The sequence below is a fragment of the Rattus rattus genome, chromosome X (assembly GCF_011064425.1).
Source record: "Rattus rattus isolate New Zealand chromosome X, Rrattus_CSIRO_v1, whole genome shotgun sequence".
In the NCBI taxonomy this organism is placed as follows: Eukaryota; Metazoa; Chordata; class Mammalia; order Rodentia; family Muridae; genus Rattus; species Rattus rattus.
This window is the reverse complement of record NC_046172.1, coordinates 12,492,600-12,518,490: the sequence shown is the minus strand read 5'-3', so window position 1 is coordinate 12,518,490 and position 25,891 is coordinate 12,492,600. Positions and strand designations below refer to the sequence as shown.

General features: G+C 39.4%; 1 protein-coding gene and 1 pseudogene across 1 annotated transcript in view; both read right to left on the bottom strand.

Annotated features, from left to right (window-relative positions):
- Nucleotides 1-25,891, bottom strand: part of Fam120c (family with sequence similarity 120C) — a 107,709-nt gene that overhangs the window by 55,912 nt on the left and 25,906 nt on the right.
- LOC116888909 lies at nucleotides 2,050-9,274 on the bottom strand (annotated as a pseudogene).

Sequence of the window (25,891 nt, the reverse complement as noted above, 5' to 3'; positions counted from 1 at the left end):
GCTTCCCCTGGCTTGCTCAGTTTGCTTTCTTATAGAACCCAGGCCCACCAGCCAAGGGGATGGAACTGTTCACAATAGGCTGGAACCTCTCACACCAATTATCAATCAAAAAATGGCACCATAGGCTTGCCCACAGGTTAATCTGTTGAGGGCATTTTCTTAACTGAATAATTCCAACTTGTGCCAATTTGACAGAAAACTAATAATGACAACCCTTTCTCAACTTGACACTTAAGCATACTATTGTTAAACTATAACCTTTCCTTTCCTGTTCAGTCCAAAGACCTCATATTAATATTAATATCACAATATAAAACATACTTAACTTTAAAGGTCTCTTAAACATTCCAGGTCTCTTTCAACATTTCAAACCCTCTCCAAAATACTCAAAGCCTCTAGAAAATATCTAAAGTCTCTTAACTATGGGCTCCTTTTTAATACTTTAAACATATACTTTTCTTTAAAAATTTATTTATCTTTGTTTACATACACATGTACATGAGCACAACACAGCATGCATATGGAGGATAACCTTTGAGAGGACAACTCTTCTTCCACTGTGGGTTCTGGGGATCACACACAAGTCATCAGACTTCCACAGCAAGCAGTATTATCAACTAAGCCATTTGGCCAGCCCTTGTCAATCTTTTCAAAGAACCAACATTTTTGTGTGATAATTCTGTACTTTTTTCAAAAGGTTTGTTGTTTTTATATGTGTGGGTGTTTTACCTGTATATATGTCATGTGTACTGCCAATGAAGGCCAGAAGGAGGCATTGGATCCTGTGAAACTGGAGTAACAGAAGGGTCTTACTTGCCATGTGTGTACTGAGAACTGAACTCAGGTATTTGGCCAAACAAACAAACAAACAAATAAAAAACAAAATCACCAAGTGTTGTTATCCACTGAGCCATCTCTCTAGCCCCTGTATTGTTCATTTAATGTCTATTTTAGTAATTTCTACCTTCATTTTTATTATTTCTTGTTATCTGGGGGCATTTGGGTTTAGCTTCTTTTTCAAGAGTCTCAGGGTACATCATTGGCTTCCTTTTCTCAAGGTCACTGATTTTTTAAAAAAAAAAATTAAAAGAATCCTCTGACTTCTACGTGTGCACACATAGAAGTCAGAGGATGACTTGCGGTAATCAGTTCTCTCCTTCATCTCATGAGTTGCAATGATTGAACTAAGTTCACTAAGTTGACAGCAAGTGCCTTTACACACGGAACCATATTGACAGATCTCTGATTTTTGTTTTGTTTTTTGAAACATGGTTTCTCTGTGTGGCCCTGGCTGTCCTGGAACTAGCTTAGCAATCCAGGTTGACCTCAAACTCCAAGATCTTCCTGCCTCTGCCTCCCAAGTGTTGGGACTAAAGGCCTGTGCTACCACCACCTGGCTGTTGTCTGATTTTTAAAATGCGAGCCATGTATAGCTTTACATTTTACTCTTAGGACTGAATGAATGGAATTCCAGATATGCTGTGCTATTTTTATTTGATGCTATAAATTTTGAATTTTCTCTCATTTATCTTAGGAAACAAATGTATATTGTTTATTAGCCAAGTATTATGTATTTTCTGAGGTTAGATTTTTCTGTTCATTTCTAGTTTTATTCCACTGTTGTTTGATGGGTTTCACAGCTGTGAAGAGGTACCATGACCAAGGCAAACATTTAATTGGAGATGGCTTACAGTATCAGAGGTTTAATCATTATCACCATGGCAGAAAGCATGGCAGCATGCAGGCAACATAGTGCTGGAGGAGCCAAGAGTTCAGCATCTTGATCCAAAGATAGCCAGGAGGAGATTGGATTTTTCTTCACACTGGATATAGCTTGAGCATTTAAGACCTCAAAGTCCTATTTCCACAGTGCAAAACTTCCTCTAAGAAGGCCACACTTCCTCTAATAAGGCCACACCCCCTAATATTGCCACTCCCTATAGAGCAAGCATTCAAATACACCAGTCTATAGGAAGACAAAATTATTCAAACCACCACATTCCCCTCCCTGGCCCCCCATAGTCTAGTGGCCATAACATAAGGCAAAAGTCCCCATAGTCTATCACAGTCTAAATGTTTAAAAGTCTAAAATCCAAAGTTTCTTCTGAGATTCATGCAATCTCTAAAGTGTAATTTCCTATAACCGAAAGTAGACTATACACTTCCAACATACTATGGCATAGGATATAGATTACCATTCCAAAACGTAGGGAAGGGAGCATGGTAAGGAAATATTGGAGTAAAGCAAGACCAAAATCCAGCTGGGCAAACTCCAGACACTGTATCTCCATGTCTGAATCCAAAAAGCTTTTCAGATCTCCAACTCCTTATATCTTTATCAACTGCAGTAGACTTCTTTCTCTTAGGGTGGTTCCACTCCCTATTTGCAGCTTTCCTCAGAAAGTATCCCGTAGCTCTGGCATCTCTAACATATTGTCTCCAAGGCACTCCAGGCTTTACCTTCACAGCGTTATGCAATGGCCTCTCTGAGCCTCCATACAGGGGCACCCCTGCCATACAATTGGCCTCAGCAACTCTACTTAGTCTCAGAGGGAGATTTCTTGACTCTAAAGCCAGAACTGCCAAAGCTGCCAAGTTCTGTTTGCTGGAGCTGGAACATGTTCTCCTCATTCAATTACATCTTCACAGCTTTCTGTACTCAATGATTTCCTTCACTGCCTGCCTTGAAAGACTGGGCTGTCATGGAACTTCCTCTATAAACCAGGCTGGCCTTGAACTCAGAGATCCCCATGCCTCTGTCTCCTATGTGCTGGGATTAAAGGCTTGTACCACCATGCCTGGACCTTAGCTTTTCTTTAATTCTTTTTCATTATAGATCTTTATAAACATGGCGACTATGCCATACAATCTGGATCAAAAGCATGTGTCATCCCACTTCAAGATCCAGATCAAAAGCCTTTGTCTTCCAGCCTTAAGATCTGGATCAAGGCATATTGTCTTCCTGTCTCAAGATCTGGAGCAGGTGTACCCTCCATTTCTGAATGGTAGTTCATTCCAGATATAGTCAAGGTGACAACCAAAAATAGCCATCCCATCGGATAAGATACAGGAAATTATTTCAGACTTTTATTTGCTAAATATTGTTTTCCAGCCTATATTGTGGTCAATATTAGAGAAGGCTTCATGCGCCAGTGAGAAAAATGTACTTCATCTGTTATGTGTCTGTAGATATCTGTCAAATCTAATTAATCTATGTTATATTTTAGTTCTGAAGGGTTTTTTTGTTGGTTTTTAATTAGGAAGAACTACCTAGGTATGAGAGTGGGATATTGAAATCTCCCACTGCTATTGTATCAGAACTTAGGTGTTTATGCATTTTAATGAAAAATTTTGAAATTCAGGTTCCCATAATTTGGTACATAGATATTTATAATAGTTATGCCTTCTGATTCACACTTTTATTAACATGTAGTAGCCTTCTTTATCTCTCCTGACAGTTTTGGTTTGTTATCTATTTTATCAGATATGAGAATTGCTCTATTTACAGCTTCTATTTTATTGGTAATTTGGTATCTAGCATTTTATTTTGTCTTTCCTTGTTATATGAGATTCTTTTTGTCAATGTCCAAAGCTTTTTTATTAACAGTAAGATTCATAGTTAGTTTTTGTAGTCTTGGCTGGCCCTTTGGCCTCTGGGACGCTCAAACTTCCAGCCCTTGGAATGGACATCGGGTTTGGTGTGGCTGTGTGGAGTTCCTGGGGCCTTGCCAAAGTGTTGGTACAACTCTCAGCCCTTCTGAGGACAAGACAGGAGCCCGGTGGCTCAGTCCTTGGGAGACTCCAGGACCAGGTGGTCAAAAGTCAGGATCTTAACCCCCAACCTTGAGGATCCAACTTCGGACCCGGCTGCTCACCCACAGTGCACACACTTGTGCTTGTGCAGTCCAGAATCTGCACATCAGATAGTGCAGCTCATAAATAACCTTTTCAGCACAACCTCATTGAAGGTGGAGTTGGTCTGTCTGGCCAGAAACCTTTACAGCTTGACTAGCAGCAGCAGGATGCCCTGGCTCTTGGGCTCCTTGTGCTGAAATTTTCTCAGTCCTTGTTGTGACGAATGTCAACCCCATGATGGCGCCTATTGCTTGGCTAGGTCCAGAAAGACTTATATGACATTCTTAAAGTTGGTAGCTAGTTGAATCTTGTTTTTAAATTCTGTCAGAGAGCCTCTGTCTTTTAACTGATAAGACCACTGCAATAGAAGACAGTTTGTTTGCTATTATTTCTGGCTTTCTTTTGTATTGGTAGCTTTGGTCTTCTGCCCTGGTAGTATAGATGTTTGCTTGCTTAATGATTTGGACAGGACTGAGACCTCAGTTCTCCTCTGTTCATCTATTACTTTCAAGACATACATTCATTCCTATGTTCTCATGTGTGAAACTTTATTCTTAAACTCTGTACAGTGTTCCTTTAAGAATTTTCTGCAGTTATGGCTTTAGTGATCATGAATCGCCTTAATCTGTGACAGTTTTGAAAAGGTATTTCTCCATCTATTTTAATAGATAATTGGGTTGATTGTACCAATCTTGACTGACAGTTGTTTACTCTCGATGCTTGTGATATATTGTTTTGTTGGTAATTTGGTATTTAGCTTTTCCCAGTTTTTAGGATGCTGATGACAGGTCAAACGCTATTCTGATGTTTCTGTTTTCATATACTATTTGGCCTTTAGTACTGTTCCTTAGATTTGTTTATCTGATACCTTCATGAGTGTACCATGCAGTGGTTCTCATGTATATATATACAAATGTATATAGGGTTCGGCACACTTCTTGTGTTTAGATGTGCATTTGTTTGTTTGGGAAATTCTTTGCTATAATTTAATAGAATATGTTGTGTAAGACATTTGATTTCATCTCAGCCTCCTCTTCTCTGCAACAGATCCTTGTTTGCTTTCTTGAGTACATTCCAGTCTTATTGGAAGTTGTGGTCAGATTCACCGTGGCTTTTTTCTTTATACAAGTGTGCATATATCATTGCCCTGACCTTGGCTTCCATCCCTGAGATTCGTTTTTCTTCTTGGTCTTATCTGGTGTTACTTTCCTCTGTACTCCATTCTGTGTTTTTAATATAAGTGCTTAATTGCTTCTTTCCATTTCCAAAATTGCTGTTTGGGTCTTTTTCTGCATGTTGATTTCCTTGGTGAATTTCTCCATGATTTACATATTTCATCTAAGTTACTGATTCTTTCAACCACTTTGGTTATTGGTTTTGTAATTTTTTTGACTGTCATGAATTAAATTCTATATTTTTATTCAAGTGCTCTATTTGGTTGCTGTGAAATCCTTTGCTTGGCTTTCAGATAGCTTATCTTTTTTCCAAGTTTTGGGGATACTTATGGAGATATTGTAGGGAAGGACTATCTCATGTTTTTGGAGTTTCTTTACTGTATTTTTACATACCTATTGGAGTGTGTATACTCTCCAGTTTGGGGCCTTTTCTTCTTCACTGTTTTTATTTGTCTCTACTTGTGGTACTTGTCTGTGAGTGTGCAGGTGTATCTGGTATCTTTCTTTCTCAATGTCTTATTGCTTTGAGACAGTATCTTCCACTAAATCAGAAGCTGGCAGTTTCTGGTAGGCTGAGTGGCCACTGAGCTCCCAGGATATGCCTGTTTCTGTTCATCTCCCCACCCAGTGCTGCAGTTTTAAGCACATGCAGCCATTCTTAGCCTTTTTAAGTGGATGCTAGGGATCGGAACCATGGTTCCCATGCTTATGCAGCAAGTATTTTATTCCATGCCATCTTCTCAATCCTTGTTTGTTTTACTTTATATTGGTCTTCTTGGTGGGTTGGACAACCCACTTGGATTCATGAAAATCCATTGTAGTAAAAATCAGGATAGTTTGATAGAAGATTTAGTTAGCTGCAGGAAAACACACTGTGCTACTGACTTACTTTCCTAATAATGTTTGGAGATAAGAATACTTAGGGTGTAGCTGTGTCCTCAGGTAGTACAATGTCCAATTTTCTGAGGAACCTCCAGACTGACTTCCAGAATGGTTGTACCGGTCTGCAATCCCACCAACAATGGAGGAGTGTTCCTCTTTCTCCACATCCTCACCAGCATCTGCTGTCACCTGAGTTTTTGATCTTAGCCATTCTCACTGGTGTGAGGGTGGAATCTCCGGTTGTTTTGATTTGCATTTTCCTTATGACTAAAAGATGTTGAACATTTCTTTAGGAGCTTCTCAGCCATACGGCATTCCTCAACTGTGAATTCTTTGTTTAGTTCTGAACCCCATTTTTAATAGGGTTATTTGGCTCTCTTGAGTCTAACTTCTTGGGTTCTTTGTATACATTGGATATTAGCCAATCAGATGTAGGATTGATAAAGATCTTTTCCCAATCTGTTGGTTGTCATTTTGTCCTAACAACAGTGTCCTTTGCCTTACAGAAACTTTGCAATTTTATGAGATCCCATTTGTCGATTCTTGATCTTAGATCATAAGCCATTGGTGTTCTGTTTGGGAAATTTTCACCAGTGCCCTTGTGATCAAGACTCTTTGCCATTTCTTCTTCTATTAGTTTGAGTGTATCTGGTTTGATGTGGAGGTCCTTGATCCACTTGGACTTGAGCTTTGTACAGGGTGATAACAATGGATTGATTTGAGGACCCAGCTCTACCACTCCTGGGCATATACCCAAAAGATGCTCCAACATATAACAAGGACCCATACTCCACTATGTTCATAGCAGCCTTATTTACAATAGCCAGAAGCTAGAAAGAACCCAGGTGTCCCAAAATACAGAGGAATAGATACAGAAAATGTGGTACATTTATAACCATGAAGTACTACTCAGCTATTAAAAACAATAACTTCATGAAATCCATAGGCAAATGGAAATAACTAGAAAATATCATCCTGTGTGACATAACAACAACAATAACAACAAAAAACCACCACACATGGTATGCCCTGACTGATAAGTGGATATTATCTGCAAAACTCGGATTATCCAAGGTACAATTCACAGACCACATGAAGCTCAAGAAGGATAGCCAAATTACAGATGCTTCAGTCCTTCTTTAAGGGGAGAACAAAATATTCACAGGAGGAAATGCAGAGACAAAGTTTAGAGCAGAGATGGAAGGAAAGGCCATCCAGAGACTGCCCCACCTGGGGATCCAGCCCATATACAGACACCAAACTCAGCCACTATTGATGAATCCAAGAAGTGCATGCTGACAGGAGTCTGATATAGCTGTCTCCTGAGAGGCTCTGCCAGAGCCTGACAAATACAGAGGTGGATGCTCAAAGCCAACCACTGAACTGAGAATGGGGTCCGCAATGGAGGATTTAGAGAAAGGATTGAAGGAATTGAAGAGGTTTGCAACCCCTTAAGAATAACAATACCAACCAAAGCTCCCAGGGACTAAACCACCATCCAAAGAGTACACATGGACAGACCCATGGCTCCAGTTGCATATGTAGCAGAGGATGGCCTTGTTGGGCACTAATGGGAGGAGTAGCCCTTGGTCCTGCCAAGGCTTGACCCCATGGTGTAGGGGAATGTCAGGGTGGGGAGGTGGGAAGGGAGAGTGGTTGGGGAGGGGGAATACCCTCATAGAAGCAGGAAGAGGGGGGAATGGGATAGGGAGCTTATAGGTAGGAAACTGGGAAAGGGGATAACATTTGAAATGTAAATTAAAAATTCAATAAAAAAAGAATACCTAGGGTCCCAGTTGTGGAACAGGTAGTATATTTAAAAAGCACAGTAGGGAACTAGTGAGGTAGAGTGTAAGAAAAGAAAGAGTAGCAAGGACAAGAAGACTATATGTGTTAGAAGTAGAAATAAAACAGTAGAACAAGTATATAAGTTACTCACAATATACAACTTACCCACTAGTATACATGCTAAAGATCTAAAAGGGTAAAGAATTTAATACACATACCACGCACACTAGAAATAAGAGATCAAAACTAAAATGTATAAAAACAGAAATATTTTGGTATTACATCCTTCCTGGGAGGCCACCCAGCACCTCAGGGAAGAACATGGTCTCATCTCTGCTCTGGGTTATGCGATGGGGGGGAAAAACAAGCAATAAAATGACATAGAAGATATGAAACTCTCAATCAAAGCTTCCTTCTGGTTTGGAGAAAACCTGTCGTCTGTGTTTACCTTAGATCTATCTGGTGGTCAACTTCCTGTGAAGAACACAACTCCTCCTGCTCCATCCACCAAGGTGACAGCTACCAAGTTGAGAAACTCTCAGTTTTCCACTCTCACATTTCCATCACTCTCTGCTGAGGTTGCTTGGTGTCTTTTGCATCGAGACAAGAGTTTTCACAGGTTGTCTTCCTATTCCCTGAGGTTCCAGAGAATCTCTTGGTGCTGGTTGCTGAGCACAACTTTGGAGCTGCTCTTGTTAGCCTTGGGGTCTTTCCTGCCTTTCTCTTATCCATTCAGCTTCTGCCGGGCTCTGTCCCCTACATGGTCTCTGCCTTAGTCAGGGTTTCTATTCCTGCACAAACATCATGACCAAGAAGCAAGTTGGAGAGGAAAGGGTTTATTTAGCTTACACTTCCACACTACTATTCACCACCAAAGGAAGTCAAGGACTGGAACTCAAGCAAGTCAGGAAGCAGGAGCTGATGCATAGGCCATGGAGGGATGTTACTGGCTTGCTTCCTCTGGCTTGTTCAGCTTGCTTTCTTATAGAAGCCAGGACTACTAGCACATGGCACCACTCCCATACTTGATCACGAGTTAAGAAAATGCTTTACCCTGGTCTCATGGAGGCATTTCCACAAGGGATGCTCCTTTCTCTGTCATAACACCAACTTGTGTCAAGTTGACACACAAAACCAGGCAGTACAATTGACCCTTTGTCAACTTGGCACAGAAACATACCACTGTTAAGCCTCAACCCCTAGTTTCTTATTCATCCCCAAGATCTAAATAACTTTAAAAGGCCCACAGTCTTTACAAATTCTTACATATTAAAATTTCAATCCCTTTAAAATATCCAATCTCTTTTAAAATTCAAAGTCTTTTTTCAATTCAAAGTCTTTTAACTGTGGGCTCCACTAAAATACTTTCTTACTCCAAGAGGGAAAAATATCAGGGCACAGTCACAATCAAAAGCAAAGTCAAACTCAAACTGTCCAATGTCTGGAATCCACCCAAAATCTTCTGGGCTCCCCCAAGGGCTGGGCTTCTCCAGCTCTGCCCTTTATAGCACACACCTTGTCTTCTAGATTCCAGTTGCCTGTTCTCCACTTCTGCTGCTGTTCTTGGTGGTCATCTTACGGTATTTGCCATCTCCAAAACTCTGCTGTCTTCCACTGCAACTAGGCTTCACCAGTAGCCTCTCATAGGCTGTCTTCATGGTGCCAAGCCTCAATTCCTTTGCAGGACCTCTTCAGTCCTGGGCCATCACCTGCAACTGAGGCTGCACCTTCACCAATGGCCTTCCACGGCCTCTCACAGTGCCCAGCCTCAGCTGCTCTTCATGACTCCTTCATGCCTTCAACACTAGTACCACCTGGGTGACTCTTACACATTATTACCAAGTCCAGCCACAGCACAAGGTAGAACCTTGGCTGTCTCTGGAACACACCCTCTTTCTGCTCTCTGAAAACACTTCCCAGAAGATTTCACCTCAATGATGCTGGTCTCTTCTTAATCACCACTAATTATTTAGTTCCAACTGACCAGCAGCAATAGTCCCAGTAATGCAAAGGTTTTACGTTAGCAGTTCTGGTATCTTATTAATCACAGCTGATTCTTCAGCCCCAGCTAACCAAAACCAAGAATCTTCACAATCAAAACAGCAATAGCCCTGATAAGAGTCTTTAATCGTCACTCTGAAATTTCACAAGCCAGGCCTCCATCATTGTGCTGTTATCCATCAACACTATCTTCCAAACTCCTACAAATCATTCCACAGAGCTCTTAACACCCAATGGCTCTTCTAGGCCAAAGTTCTAAAGTCCTTCCACAGTCCTTCCAAAAACATGGTCAGGTTGTCACAGGAATACCCCACTATGCTGGTACCAATTTTTCTTTAGTCATGGTTTCTATTCCTGCACAAACATCATGACCAAGAAGCAAGTTGGGGAGGAAAGGGTTTATTCAGCTTACACTTCCACATTGCTATTCATCACCAAAGGAAGTCAGGACTGGAACTCAAGCAGATCAGGAAACAGGAGCTGATGGAGAGGCCATGGAGGGATGTGTCTTACTGGCTTGCTCAGCTTGATTTCTTATAGAACCCAAGACTACCAGCCCAGGGATGGCACCACACACAATGAGCCCTCCCACCCTTGATCATTAACTGAGAAAATGCCTTACAGCTGGGTCTCATTGAAGCATTTCCTCAAGGGAGACTCCTTTCTTTGTGATAACTCCAAAGTTGACACACAAAAACACCCAGTACAGTCTCCTTTCCCGCATCTGCATGGCTGTCAGTGGCAAGGCATGTACTGTTGTATTCTGTCTCTTAGATAGTATCCATTTCTCTGTATCTTCCAGGGAATCTTCTGGGCTCGTCTCTGTCCCTGCTTCTGTGTTGGTATTCAAGGTATGCACCACTATTCCTGGAAGGCTAAGACAATTTCTTTGCCATTGAAGGATGTTTCCTCTGCTTTTTATTTTTATCTATTTTGGTTAATCTTGCACTTCCTTCCTGGCTTTCTGAAGCTCTTCTCTACTTCTCTCTTTGAGATAAAGGCTATTTCTTTCCTTTGCCTTTCTCCTGACTGGCTCACTCTGGTGCAGCCATCTTGTTCAGAAGTTCAACGCATAGTCATTAAAAAGAACTGTGTCCCTTCCCTCTCTTGGTTTGTATTTTTGGCATGAATCTCATTCAGTTGCTCATCCCTGTTTGTAATTTTCTATGTAGCCTAAGCTGGCCTCCTTCCTCAGCCTCTAGATTGCTGGTAGGTACTACCATGCCCCACTAACTATACATGTCCATTTCTACAGTTGGTACTATATGTGTAACTTTCTACCCTGATACTGATGCTACTAATCTAATGATGTCTGAATGGTTCCATATTTTGTTATTGTGAATATATCATACTCATAATCATTTATAATCTGATATTTAGGTTATTTTTCAAATTTGGCTATTATAAGTTATGCAATGAACAGATACTATATCCATTTGATTTTTGGCTAGGTTGTAGATTATACCCTTAAAAAATACCATAAAATGAAATTATTATTATTTTAAAAGGCATGAACATTAAAACCAAAGTCATTTAAACATACCAAAGCATAATATGATGCAATTGCATATCTATCGGAAAGGCTAAAATTAAAAACAATTAATATTAAACAGTGATGAGGATATGGAATAACTGAAATTCTACCACACTAGTAGTAGGACTGTAGATTGGTGCAGTTTGGAATTTAGTATAGCTGTCTCTTACAAAGTCAAATACATTTACCATATGGTACTGCAATCCTACCCAAGAGAAATGAGTGTGTATATCTTCCAAATACATAAATTGGGTTTTTTTCTTTCTTTTTTTCAGAGCTGGGGACCGAACCCAGGGCCTCAAGCGCTCTACCACTGAGCTAAATCCTCAACCCCACATAAATTGTTAATAACAATTTTATTCATAATTTTCTCAAACTGGAAACTCAGAAGTATATCTATAAAAAATAGGTAACTTGAGGCACCATCAAAAATGGAATATGATAAAATGATTTAAAAAAGAAATCATCTTTACCCATCACAGAAATGCAAATCAAAACTACTTTCAGATCTCATCTTACTCCTGTCAGAATGGCTAAGATCAATAACCCAAGTGACAGCTTATACTGGTGAGGATGTAGAGCAAGGGTAACATTCCCCTAGTGGTGGTTGGAGTTCAAATTTGAACAGATACTTTGGAAATCAGTGTAGCAGTTCCTTGGGAAGCTTGAAATAGATCTACATCAACATCTAGCTATAAGACTCCTGGATATATACCCCAAACTGTGTCTTACTACAGAGACATCTGCTCATCCATGCTCATTGCTGATCTAGTCATAATAGTCAGACACTGGAAACAGCCCAGATGTCCATAAACAGAAGGACAGATAGAGGAAATATAGTATATTTACATAAGAGTATATTATTTAGCTGTTAAGAAAAGTGAAATTATGAAATTTGCAGGTAAATAGATGGAACTAAAAAAGAAAAAAACATCTCCCTTAGTGGGGTAAAGCAGACATGGCCTCTCACCCCTAACCAAGAAGCAAGTATCTCAGGCTATATTCCCACTGTGTTTTATCTTATGTAAAATGCTGGCTTCTAAGTTTTCAATACATGTGCCATAATCTGAATAACTACAGAGGTTAGGTTCATAGTAAATGTGCATGGGAAAGGAAAGGATCTCACAAGAAAGGGAAAATACAATACACTGTTATGGAGAGAAAAAGTGAAAACTAGAATAAGGGAATTGAATAGGGAGGGGCATGGGCGAGAAGGGTGAAGGAGGGAATATAGTGAGGGGCAACTAATAATAAAGGAATTTTTGAAAAACTCTATGGAAGTCTGTTACTATAGAAGCTTCCTAAAATATATACATATATGAAAGGAATCTAAATGTAGCCACCAATTAGTAGAGGAGCTGATGTCCCAATTGACATCTTATGCCATCATGAAAAATCTCCAGTGCCAATAATGTGTTACATCATGTTGAGTTGCTCACCAAAGGGACTGCCAAACATTACAGGCTATTGTCAAGGCTACTGGTTGCTCTCCACAACCTGACAGTAATGCCCTATCGGTGAAGACAGCACTTACATATGTAATCGAACACAGAGAAGTCAAGCTGGAACTTACCTAGAAGCTTCACACATACTGACTAAAGTTTATGGTGTTGGGAGGCACTCTGCTTGCTACTGGAGGAGAAAGGTAATCATCATCAGTATCACCAAGCAATAAATCATTTGGCCTACAACAGTGCCTGCCAGAAACAATGCTACAACAGTAGCATTAAACCATGTCAATGACTAACTACTTGCTAAAGAATTGGATTTGAGGCTCACTCCATGAGATGGAACCAATATTTGATATTGCTAAAGTGGCCAAGAACCTGATACTAGACAAGACATGGCCTAGGGGAAACCTATTACTATTATTCTGCTAAGAAAATATGACAACAAAATGACTCCTAATGATATACTGCTATATCTATAGATCAGTGCCTTGCTTGGCCGTCAGCAGAGAAACTTCTTGTTAGTAGATGGGAACTAACAGAGACCGAAAATTGGACAATGTGCAGACAGTGAGAGACTTTGTAGTATTCAATGCTAAATGGGATGGCTCCATCCCTAAGGGCTCAGGAAGATATGCAGAAAGACTATAAGAGCAGGAGGTAGTAAATGACTCCAAGAAAACAGTGTCATCCAGACATAACAGGACTGACATACATATGAATTCACAGAGACTGAGGAAGCATGCATAGGTTTAAGCCAAACAGGGGAAGGTCTCAGCACCAAAAGGGAAAAGTGACCATGGGCTCCCACTCCTAACCAAGAAGTATCTCAGGCTATATTCCCATCATCAATACGTGAGAATATATTGTTCACCATACAACTAATTCTAAAAGGTAAGAAGTAGCAGGCAGATGGGTGAAGTCTGGGGCCTGAAGTATATTGATCCAGTACTGAGATGCATTACTTGTTCTGCTATCTCCTGGTTAGAACACAATGTAAAATACAACCCAAAACTATTCACTTACAGGGAGAAGGAAAATTCTAAGAGAAATACTAGTCTAATTTTGGCTGGAGGAATGACAAAAGACTTTCAGAAACTAAGAGAATATTCAAAAATCCTATTTTTCTAGTTGTTTTTGTTTTCCCGTTCCTTTTAAGGTTAGCCTGAATCAAACATTTGGCAGTGGGAACAAGGGGAAGCAGCAGGAAACTAAGATGGAATGACAAACCCCTTCCTCTTTGATCGGAGAAGCAATGCTTTATTTGATGTAATTTATCTTCTATCCTGCTATAGTCTCAAAAAGTTTGAATAATTAATGTCCTGAATTTATGGCCAGAGGACTGAGAAGGGAGGGTCTCAAAAAACTAAGTTGTTTCTAAACAGATGAGTTCACCACTGAACTGCAAGTGCATGAAGGTAGCAAAACCAAACCAAACCAAACCGAAACGAAACAAAACAAAACAAAACAAAACAACAACAACAACAAAACAGTAGACTACAGGCTCTATCAATTGAATTATAAAAAACAACAAAATCAAACAACACAATGACTACAATCAACACATACCTTTAGTAATAACATTAGATATTAGCAGCCTTAGTTCTCCAATCAAAAGACACAGAGTAAAAGAATGAGCAAAAATATTCTAATCAAACAGGATCAGGAAACAATTAGGTATGGCTATCCTAATATCTGAAAATATAGACTTTAAACTAAAGATATTCAGAAGATATAAAGAGGGAAACTTCATTCTAATCAAGGGAACAGTTAACCAAGAAGATACTAATATCTTAAATATATATACACTAAATTGGTATAATCAATTTCATAAACTGATATACTACTGGAATAAAGTCACAGTAGGTGATTTCACAGTTGGGCGATGGTGGCACATGCCTTTAGTCTCACCACCCAGGAAGTAGATGCAGGTGGATCTCTGTGAGTTCAAGGCCAGCCTAGACTACAGCGCTAGTTTCAGGACAGCCAGGACTGCAAAAAAAATCCTGTTTAAAAACAAAAAACAAATCAATAGGCCACTTTCTGCAACAGATAAAAATATAAAAGAAGGGGCTGGAGAAATGGCTCAGCGGTTAAGAGCACTGACTGCTCTTCCAGAGGTCCTGAGTTCAATTCCCAGCAACTACATGGTGGCTCACAATCATCTGCAATGGGATCCGATGCCCTCTTCTGGTGTGTCTGAAGACAGACAGTAACAGTGTACTCATATACATAAAATAAATAAAATCTTTTTAAAAAATATAAAAGAAACATAAGAATTAATTGCCAGGCTAGAGAGATGGCTCACTAGCTGCACTTCCAGAGGTCCTGAGTTCAGTTCCCAGCAACCACATGGTGGTTCCTAACCATCTATAATGAGATCTGGTGCCTTCTTCTGGCCTGCAGGCCCACATGCAGACAGAATGCTATATACATAATAGATAAATAATTTTTTAAAAAATAATTAATTGACATCATACATTAGATAGTGTAGTGGTTTGAATAGTTTTGGCCCTCATAGACTCATGTGTTTGAATGCTTGGCCCACAGGAGTGATATGATTAGGAAGTGTGACCTTGTTGGAATATGTGTGGCCTTGTTGGACGAAGAGTGTCACTGTGAAGGTGGGCTTGACAGGGTGAAGTTGCTTTGGGAGCAAGATAAAGAAATTTCAGCTCCTTTAGCACCATGCCTAGATGTTCCCATGCTTACTGCCTTGATGATACTGGACTGAACCTTAGACCCTATAAGCCAGCCCCAATTAAGTCGCCCTTTATAAGAGTTGATGGTCATGCTGTTTCTTCACAGCAATAAACCCCCTAACTAAGACAGATTGGTACCAGGGACTGGGGTATTGCTGGGATAAGCCTGAGCATGTTTTTGCTTAGAGGAATGTGGATTTTGGAACTCTGGATTTGGAAAGCAGTAAAATGCTTTAAGTGTGGCTTAATGGGCCATCATAGTAGGAATATTAGAAGACATTGGTACCCTTTAGAAGAGCTGCCACAGTGATGGTGTGTCTTCACAACAATAAAACCCTAACTAAGACAAATGGACTTAACAAATATCTACAGAATATTCTACCCCAAACACTAAAGAATTCACATTCTACTCAGAAGTACAACATTTTTTTTCTTTTTTCTTTTTTTTTTTCGGAGTTGGGGACCGAACCCAGGGCCTTGCGGTTGCTAGGCAAGCGCTCTACCACTGAGCTAAATCCCCAACCCCGGAAGTACAACATTTTTTAAAACAGACAACATCTTTGTGCAACACACAAATATTTATAAATTCAGGAAAATTGAAGTAATTCAGTGTAATCTATCTGAGCATAATGCATTAAAACCTAAAATCTGCCCTTCCAGTCTGAACCAGTGCCCTGAGCAGACCTTGGGCACTGGTTCTCCACCAAGTACCACAATACCAGAGGAAGCCAGACCTTAGGTCCTCTAACACTACCAGGATGATAGGTGCTCTGAAATGCCCAGAATCACAGAATCATAGAGGAAGCTTGACTCCCAGGAGATTAGACACAACCAGGATCTCAGGATCCCAGGATCCCAGAACCATAGGATCACAGAGACAGCTGGACTCTGAGGAGTTCTGACACAACAAGGATCATAGGATAGGCAGGTTGCAGTCAGAGAAAGCAGGCGCAAGTAAGACTAGAGATAACCAGATGGCCAGAGGCAAGCTCAAGAACATAAGCAACAGAAACCAAGGCTACTTGGCATAATCAAAACCCAATTCTCTCACTTCAATAAGTCCTGGATACCCCCATAACACTAGAAAAGCAAGATTTGGATTTAAAATCACATTTCATGATGATGATAGAGAACTTTAAGAAGAACATAAATAACTCCCTTAAAGAAATACAAGACAACACAGGTAAACAAGTAGAAGCCCGTAAAGAGGAAACACAAAAATTCGTTAAAGAATTGCAGGAAAACACAATCGAAGGAATTGAACAAAATCATTCAGGATCTAAAAATGGAAATAGGAACAATAAAGAAATCACAAAGGGAGACAACACTGGAAATAGAAACTCTAGGAAAGAGATCAGGAATCATAGATGCAAGAATCACCAACAGAATACAAGACATAGAAGAAAGAATCTCAGAGGCAGAAGATACCATAGAAAACATTGACACAATAGTCAAAGAAAATGCAAAATGTAAACATCTTCTAACCCAAAACATCCAGGAAATCCAGGACACAATGAGACAACCAAACCTAAGGAGATAATAGGTAAAGAAGAGAAGGAAGATTCCCAACTTAAAGGGCCAGTAAATATCTTCAACAAAATGATAGAAGGAAACTTCTCTAACCTAAAGAAAGAAATGCCCATAAACATAGAAGAAGCCTACAGAACTCCAAATAGATTGGACCAGAAGAGAAACTCCTCCCATCCCATAATAGTCAAAGCAACAAATGCACAAAACAAAGAAAGAATATTAAAAGCAGTAAGGGAAAAAGGTCAAGTAACATATGAAGGCAGACCTATCAGAACTATACCAGACTTCTCACTAGAGACTATGAAAGCTGAAAGATACTGGGCAGCTGTCATACAGAACCCAAGAGAACACAAATGCCAGCCCGGGCTACTATATTTAGCAAAACTCTCAATTACCACAGATGGAGAAACCAAGATATTCCATGATAAAACCAAATTTACACAATGTCTTTCTATAAATCCAGCCCTACAAAGGATAATGAATGGAAAACTCCAACACAAGAAGGGAAACTACATCCTAGAAAAAGCAAGAAAGTAAGCTTCTCCTTTCAACAAGCCCAAAATAAGATAGCCAAACAAGCATAATACCATCTCTAACAACAAAAATAACAGAAAGAAACAATCACATTTCCTTAATATCTCTTAACATCAATGGACTCAATTCCCCAATAAAAAGACATAGACTAACAGACTAGATATTTACACAGGACCCAGCATTTTGCTGCATATAGGAACCACACCTCAGTGACACTGACAGACACCACCCCAGAGTAAAAGGCTGGAAAAAGCAAATTATCCCAAGAAAAAATCTGGAGTAGCTATTCTAATATAGAATAAGGTCGACATTCACCCAAAAGTTATCAAAAAGGAAAAGGAAGGACAGTTTATACTCCTCAAAGGAAAAATCTATCAAGATGAACTTTCAATTCTGAACATCTATGCTCCAAATGCAAGGGCACCCATGTAGGGAGCAGCGAGGTAAAACAAAGTTGGCGCCAACATCCGTCTGGTAGTAAATGACTTATAGCACATGCGCAGGCTTGTCCCCTTGCCAGGGTGGCCGTAGGATAATGAGGTGATCTGGCGCCCTCCTGTGGTGAACAACGGTACTGCGCATGTGCGGGTTTTGCATCTGGCTTCAGTTGGCCAGAATGTTAATATGCTAATGAGGGATTCATGCTCCACCAATCCCTGAAGGACAATTAGCATAGCCTCAGCCTGCTGTGTATATAAGGCGAGCGCTTTTGCCACTCGAGGTCCCTGTATCAGCAAAGAGGTGGTCCTGCAATAAAGGTTGTTGAGAAGAATCCAACCGTGTTGTGTCTTCCTTGCCGGCCGAGGTGGGCGCGACACACCCACGTTCATAAAATAAACCTTACTAAAGCTCAAAGCATACATTGCATCTCACACAATAATAGTGGGAAAGTTCACCACCCCACTGTCATCAATGGACAGATCATCAGAACAGAAACTAAACAAAGACACAGTGAAACTAACAGAAGGTAGGAACCAAATGGATTTAACAGATATCTATAGACCATTTTAACTAAAACAAAACAATATACCTTCTTCTCAGCACTTCATGGTACCTTCTCCAAAACTGACCATAATTTAATTGGTCACAAAACAGGCCTCAACAGATACAAGAAGACTGAAATAACCCCATGCATCCTATCAGATCACCACGGACTAAGGGTGGTCTTCAATAACAACGAAAACAACAGAAGCCCACATATACATGGAAGCTGAACAACATTTTACTCAATGATAACTTTGTCAAGGAAGAAATAAAGAAAGAAAATAAGACTTTATAGAATTTAATGAAAATAAAGGCACAGCATACCAAAACTTATGGGATACAATGAAAGCAATGCTAAGATAAAAATTCATAGCTCTGTGTGCCTCCAAAAAGAAACTGGAAAGAGCGTACACTAGTAGTTTGACAGCACACAAGACTCTAGCAGAGCCTCTCACCAGACTTTCAAAGATAATCTACAAACAATCTTTATTAAACTATTTAAAAAATGAAAGAAGGAAGAAATAGAAGAAGCAGGCACCTGTAAGTCCTTGTATAAATCCAGTAACATTCCAATACCAAAACTAGATAAAGACACAACAAAGAAGAAAAAAAGACAGGTCAATATCTCTGGTGAACACAGATTTAAAAATGCTCAATAAAATACTAGCAAACAAAAAGCAAAATGATTATACATCATGACTAAGTTGGTTTTATCCCAGAGATGCAGGGATGGATCAACATATGCAAATCCACAAATGTAATATACAATCATACAAAGTGACTTAAAGACAAAACCACATGATCATCTCAAAAGATGCAGAAAAAGTACTTGGGGAAAAAAGTACCTTCATGATAAATGTACTAGAGAGAGTAGAAACACAGGGAACATACCTCAGCACAATAAAATATGAGAAATTCACAACAAACATAATCCTAAATGGAGAAAACCTTGAAATAATCCTTTTGAAATCTGGAAGAAGATAAGACTATCCACACTCCTTTTCAATATACTGCTCAAAGCACTAGCTAGAGTAATAAGGCAAGAGAAGGAAATTAAAGAATTAAAATAGGAAAAGAAAAAGCCAAACTACTCTTAATTTGTCAAAAACATGATATTACACACAAAAGATCCCAAAATTTCTACCAGGAATCTTCTAAAAACATTACATAATTTCAGCAACATGGAAGGATATAGAATAAACTTGAAAATCAAGTCTTTCTATATACTAACAAAAAACATTGATAGAAAGAGATCATGGATATACTCTAATTTACAACAGCTTCATTGAGATTTACAAACAAACCTAAACAAGAAGATATAGGAGCCCTACAATTGTAACGAAACATCTGAAGAAAGAGATAAAGACACTACTAGAAATAGAATGATATCTCATGCTCATGGGTTGATGATAGACTACTATGAAAATGACCATAATAGGAAGCCAAGGCAGGCAGATATCTGTGAGTTCAAGGCCAGCCTGGTTTACAAAGTGAGTCTAGACTGGTCAGGGCTTATTACACAAGGAAAGCATATCTCGAAAAACCCAAACCAACCAACCAAACATAAAAACAAGGGAAAGTTATGTATAGATTCAATGCTATAATAATCAAAATCCCCATCCCATTCTTTACAAAAATAGAAAAAAATGCTAAAATTTGTATGGAACCACAAAAAAAAAATCCCAGTCAAAATAACACTGAGCTAAAATAACATTACCAGTGAACTTACAATTCCATATTTCAAGATATAGTATCATGCCATAGTAAGCACAATATGTTACTGGCACAAAAACAGATATGTAGACCACTGTAACAAAAGACCCAAATATGAGTACACATAAATTCAGCAAAAAATATACAATTGATAAAAAGCATCTTAAACAAATGGTGCTAGGAAATTGGATGTCTACATGTAGAAAAGTGAGGGGGCTGGAGAGATGGCTCAGTGGTTAAGAGCACTGACTGCTCTTCCAGAGGTCCTGAGTTCAAATCCCAGCAACCACATGGTGGCTCACAACCATCTGTAAAGAGATCCGATGCCCTCTTCTGGTGTATCTGAGGACAGCTACAGTGTACTTATATATAATAAATGAATAAATCTTTTTAAAAAAAGAAAGAAACTATTTTTTAAAAAGTGAAATTTAACCCATATCTTTCACCTTACAAAAAAAAGATCTCCAACTGAATCAAAGATCTAAATGTGAAACCTAAACACTGAAACTGCTAGAATGAAACACAGACAGTATTCTACATAAATGTAGTTATAGCAGAGGGACTTCTGTTGAGCCCTGGCCCATGGCTACGTAAAAGGACAGCATGATTTACTTCCTGCCTGGAGCAGAGCCAGCAGGGCATGGATCTCAATGAATGTTGAATGTTGCTAGGTGTGAGGCTTGTTTGTATATTTCAGTTTATGTTCTTTTTTCTGGGGAATGTTCTGTCTGCCAAGGTTTGTTGAGATTTTGTGTTTTTACTGTCTGTTGTAATTTAAGTGCAGTCCCCAAGTCCTGGAGTCTGCACATAACCCCTGAACCTAAAGTTAATTCTGATTGATGAATAAAGATACTAATAGCTAATAGATAGCAGAAGAGACATAGGCACAGTTGAGGTTTCATGAGTTTGGAAAAGAGAAGACCAAGAGGAGGGAAAGAGCAGAGGGAAGTGATAATGAATAGAAGAGGGACAATGGGAGGAGAAGGAGAAAAGAGAGATTGCCATAGAAGGTGAATGTGCAGGAGCAAAGAAAGAGACCTGCCATGGCCTCAGGGCCAAGATAACAGCCTTGAGGACTGCTTAACTGGATTAAGAGCAGCCCAGATGGAACATAATAAATATTGTTAACTTGGGGTTTTTCAAAAAGTAGATTCTACAGCATGGAGGGTAGGCAGCTGCTCCAGATATTGTGCTACTAAGACATAATACAAATTAAAGGCTGTGTGTGTCTTTTTTTCCAGAAATATAAATAGTCTAAGGCAGGGAAGAAGAAGCTCTGGATCAGGATTTTTTACTACAAAGGTTAATGACTATATGATAATCAGAGACAGCATGAGTCTAGAAGGCTAGGGTTGTCTAATGCCCTTAGCAAAAGCAAAATGTTAATTGTTGTGACCTCCAGGATAGCCCTTAAGGCTATGAAAAAGAACTCTGAAAACATGAATTCAAAAATATATAATTTCTCAACTATGCAAAATATAAGGAGGCAATATTAATTATATTAGGGGCTTCATGGACCTAAAAGAACAGAGGCTTCTGTACCATGAGCCAGATTGTCAGAAAGATATTAAGGAAGGAGATAAAGAGATTTAGGGAATGGGGATTACAGGGTAAGATCCCACTCAGCTAAACTTATTGTTTGTACTTACAAAGGCAGGCAGATTTCTGAGTTCAAGGTCAGGCTAGGACAGATCAAGTTTAGGCCCAGGCATAGTAGAAATGGTGATCATAGAGCTGGATCCCACCCAGCTAGCTTATTGTCTGTGCTTAAAAAGACAGACAGATCTCTGAATTCATTTACAAAGTTTAAAAAATGTGTATTTACTGTCTTCTTCTAATATTAAGGGGCTAAGGTCCTAAAATGCTGACTTATGGGATAATCAAAAGGAAATCTGGAGTAGATGACTAAATTAACATATAAATAAAAGACTGGGCTTTGGTCTACAAAAGAGAGAGCTACCTAGAGAGATCTGCTTGGAGAGGGAACATGACTCTTTTAGAATTATTTTTTCTAGCAGCTTTTCTGACTTTGGTTGGAAAACCCATGAGCTACCTAGGAAGCTTTTTTAATTTTTCTGGCAGGGGAGAGCTGTCTCAAACAGAGAGAGCTGTCTGGAGCAGAGAGCTGCCTCAAACAGAAATCTATCGAGCAAAATTTTATCTTGAGCAGACTACAGAACCAACTGCCATCTACAGAGAGCTGCCTAAGGAAGCCATCTCAAGCAAAATACAAAGCCAATGATTGACTTTGAGTTGCTTCTTTCAATACTCCTTCCTCAGAACCCCTCTCCAAGCCAAGGCTGGTCCTTGGCAGACTTACTGAATAGGACACCATTTGCCCAGGAATTAATGCCAACAACTGACACATAGGACTTCAGAAAACTAAAATGATTCTGTATGCCACCCCCCCCAAAAAAAAAACCAAAAAGTCACACGAAGGAAGCCCACAGAAGGGGGAAAAGAATCTTGTCAGCTATATATCTGACAGAGGATTAATAGACAGAATAATAGCTGAAAATAAATCTACCAAATGAACATGTGGTATTCAGCCAGGTTTACTGATGCTCTATTCATAATAGCTAGGAAATTGAAAGAATTTAATGTTTCCTAATATCCTTCAGCTGACAAATAGGTAATAAAAATGTGGGACACTTACACAACTTTGTATGTTAACAAATGGAACTAGAAAAAATCATACTGGGGTTGGGGATTTAGCTCAGCAGTAGAGCGCTTGCCTAGCAAGCGCAAGGCCCTGGGTTTGGTCCCCAGCTCCGAAAAAAAGAAAAAAAAAATCATATTGAGTGATATAACCCAGATCCAGAAACAGGAGGGAGGAGGGAAAAAATAACAATACCAGCAATAGTATCTGAAAAAACTCATAAGGAATCATACTGCTAATGGTCTATTTTAAAATACCTATAATGCATGCATATATATATGCATATATATATGATATATATATATCATAGAAAATTTCATATTTGGGATGAAAATGCTGCCCTCGTGTGCTATATACTATCTAACAAAACCCTCAATGTCAGACGTAAGATATCCTCCTTTGGGTTGTTTGTTAGGCTTTTCCAAGAGATTCCCAAAACATTAGAAGCTTTTGCTATTTCTCTTGATTGTGCACCAGAGGTCCCTATTCCTAAAGGCATCACACATTTCTTTTTTTTTTTTTTTTTTTTTTTTTCGGAGTTGGGGACTGAACCCAGGGCTTTGTGCTCGCTAGGCAAGCGCTCTACCGCTGAGCTAAATCCCCAACCGGCATCACGCATTTCTAACATGGTTCAGAGGACCCAGGCTGGAACGGACCTGAAAACCTACTCCCTGAGGACTAGCTTACATGGTACCAGAAGATACTATGCACGCTTCTTAAGGAGGGAAACAACCAACAGTACTACCCAGGTATGACACTTATGAATCACGACAATAACCAACTGGCACAATAACTCTAGGGGAGCAATGATGGCATTTGTATTCTGACAGTAACCAAAAGCCTTCTAATTGTACTTGAGGGAATCATGCTTCACTCAGGACTAGTGAAGCTATGGATCTTGGAGAACCTACAACCACCACTTTATTGAACCAGTATAATTCCTAGCTATATTCCAAATATTTACTCTTATACTCACAGGTAAATGTAGTCCTCACCCTTCATCAATAAAACTTCTCTTTGCAAGAGTCTGGGACCATTTCAGAAAACCATAACCAATAAAAATGCAGAGCTCTGGAGCCCAGTCTCTGCAGATACATCTATAACACAACTCCCTTAACCTAAGGTTTTAAGGAACGTTATGGAAGAGGGAGGAAGACTGCATTAGAGTATAAGGAGTTTACTGTGAGATTGTATCTTCTATAAATGACATGAAGATTACATCCATGAAGGCCCACTAACATTGTCACCCAAACAAAAGTGACCTGAGCAAGGACTACACCAACAGCATGATAAGCTAATAAGGAAGAGGGAAATTCAGAAGTTTCAACCTTAGACAGAGAACTAGAGGCAATTGAGGGATGCTGAGAGCAGGGAAGTCCAGCCCTGAATAAAATAAATTTTAATTTAAAAAAGGAAAGAAACAGCCATAGGAATCCATTGAATAATACCAAAAGATCTAAAAGGGTAGTGTATTTTTCTGCTCCCTGCCCTGCCCAATCCCCCATAGGTTAGTAAGGAAAGAGGTATGCTGCGGAGCCAACACATTTGTAAAATATTTGCATAGGGATCTGAGTTTGATAGCTAGCATCCATGCCAGGAAGCAAGACATTATGGGGCATGCTTGTAACCTCAGCACTGGGAAGGGCGAGAAATGAGGAATGCTGGGGCTCTGGACAGCCAGCCTTCCTAGCAAATTAGCAAGCTTCAGATTCCAGTAAGACACTTTGTCTAAAAACAAGGTGGACAACTCTTGAAGAATGACACCTTCAGTAGACCTCTGACATCCATATGTGCACAAACACACATATTTGGTGCCTTTGAGGTCAAGGAAGTAAAGAACAAAAGTATGAAACATAAAAATCTACTTGAAGAAACAATTAAAAAAACCTTTCCAAATTTAGTAAAAGACAAAGTTAGAGATTCAGGAAGCTGAGCAAAATCTGAACATAATAAATTCAAAGAAATCCATACCAGATACATTACTGGAAAATTCTAAGAAACAAATAAAGAACTAACTTAACAATAACTCTATACGATCCTTTTGTAAACTACATTATCTGTGTCCATGTGTCCATGTCACTTTACACATGTGGATATCAGAGGACAGCCGTCAGAAATGGGTTCCTTCCTACAATATGGGTGTCAGGGAACTAACTCAAGTTATGGGATTGGCAGCAACTGCCTTTGCTTGCTGGGCTACCTCACTGGTCTCTGTAGAAGAAGGAACACTTGCTGAATTAGTTACTTTTCTCAATACTATAACAAATACCTGACAAAAGCAACTTGACAAGAAATAAGAGAGGATTTATTTCATCTCAGAGTTTGAGAATGTAGTTCTTCATGGCAGGATGGCGTAGTAGCAGGAACATGAGGGGGTTGTCACATTGCATCTACATTCAGGGAACAAAGAGAGATTAATTATAGTGTGAGTTTTCCTCATCCTTTTCATTCATTCTAAGGCCCCAGTCCATAGGAACGTTGCACTCTTATTCAGGGTGAGTGCTCACTCCTCAGCCCTTATAGAACTATTCAGGAACATATTTCCTAGGTGAATCTAAATCTAGTCAAGTTGGTACAAGTGAAATGGCTGGGATCAAGGCTCTCGCTCCCCCGAACCTGATTCACTGAGTTTGAATCCATATGATATAAAAGAAGAATCAACTCCTGGGAGTTGTCTATGATATTTATGCGAATGCCATGCTACACCGCACATGCATATAAATAAGTAAATGTTTAAAAGAAAACCTTAGTTGGGCAGTGGTGGCACACAGCTTTAATTCCAACATTCAGGAGGCAGAAGTAGAAGGATCTCTGAGTTCATGGCCAACCTGGTCTATAGCAAGTTCCAGGACAACCAGAGTTTCATGGTAAGACCATGTCTCAACAATCAACCAAAACAAGCAAACAAACAAACAAACAAACAAACAAACACCAAAAATCCAGTCAAACTGACAATGAAGATTAACCATTAGACTTGCCAGCTCATTTTTGAGCCTTTATTATCTTGGAAAGAAGTTCAACCCAGCACAAAAACTACAACTGCTATCCATGAAATAAAATACAAACACACTTTGTGAAATACCAAT